The following is a 1,532-nucleotide window of genomic DNA, read 5'->3' on the forward strand; positions in this document are numbered from 1 at the left end:
AGTGTTGTGATATAATTTCTGCAGTATGGGTACCAATTCTTCTTTGTAGATCCGAAAAATACAGCTCTGAAGTCACCTGGTCTGGGACTTTTTTCTTGGAAGGTTTTTATTGCTGCTTCAATTTTGTTGCTCACAATTGGTCTGTTCAGGAGTTCTAGTTCTTCCTAGTGAGCCTTGAGAGGTTTTGCGTTTCCAGGAATTTGTCCATTTCCTCAATATTTTTGAGCTTATGTGCATAGAAGTTTTCACAGTATACACAGATGATATTTTTTTCCTGTGGTATCAGTTTTAATATCTCTTTCCATTTCTGATTGAGCTCATTTGGGCCCCTTTTGCATTTCTGGTTAATATAGCAAGAGGTCTATCAATTGTGTTTATCTTTTCAGAAAACCAACACTTTGTTACATTCATCCTCTTTATTATTTTGAGCAAAGTCTCAGGCTACGAAATCAATGTACTCAAATCGGTAGCATCCTTATACACCAACAGCAGTCAAGCTGAGGAGCAAATCAAACATGCAATACCCTTCACCAGCTAGAAAGAAAATAAAATACCTAGGCATATATTTAACCAAGGAGACAAAAGATCTCTATAAAGGGCAATATGAATCACCGAGGAAATAAATTGCAGATGATATAAATAATGAAAAATATATCATGCTCATTAATTGGCAGAATCAACATGTTATAATGTCCAAACTATACAATGCAATTTACAAATTCAATGCAATTCCCATCCAAATATGAATGTCATTTTTGGCAGACTACAAAAAAATAATTTTATGTTTTGTTTGGAACCAGAAAAGAGCCCAAATAGCCAGGAAAACCTTAAGCAAAAGGATCCAGTCTGGAGGCATCACTTTGCCAGACTTTAAGCTGTACTCTAAGGCTACAGTTACCAAAACAGCATGGTACTGGCTCAAAATAGAGCCATGGCCCAGCGGAACAGAACAGAGAACCCAGATATAAATTGCCATCTAATCTTGGACAAAGTAGACAGCAACATACACTGGTGGAAAGAATCCCTATTCCATAAATGGTGCTGGGAAAGTTGGATAGCCACATACAGAAGATTGAAGCAGGATCCACATCTGTCACCACTCACTAAAGTTAATTTAAGATGGATAACAGAGTTAAATCTAAGACATGAAACCATAATAATTCTACTAGCAAATGTTGGAAAACCTCTTGTAGACATTGGCCTAGGCAAAGAATTTATGAAGAAGAACCCCCAGGCAATCACAGCAATGGTAAAAATAAAGAAACGGAACCCAATTAAACTAAAACATTTCTGCACAGTCAAGGAAACACTCAATAGAGCAAATAGACAACCTAGAGAATGGGAGAATATAATTCTTGCTGTATATCTGTCAAAGGGCTAATAACCAGAATCTACAAAGAAATCGAGTAGATCAGCAGGGAAAAAAATTAAACAACCTGTTAAAACTGGGCAACAGATATGAACAGAAGTTTTCAAAAGAAGACAAGCTAATGGCCAATAAACATATGAAAAAATTCACAATGTCACTAATC

The sequence above is a fragment of the Propithecus coquereli genome, unplaced genomic scaffold (genome assembly GCF_000956105.1).
Source record: "Propithecus coquereli isolate 6110/MARCELLA unplaced genomic scaffold, Pcoq_1.0 Scaffold831, whole genome shotgun sequence".
Classification (NCBI taxonomy): domain Eukaryota; kingdom Metazoa; phylum Chordata; class Mammalia; order Primates; family Indriidae; genus Propithecus; species Propithecus coquereli.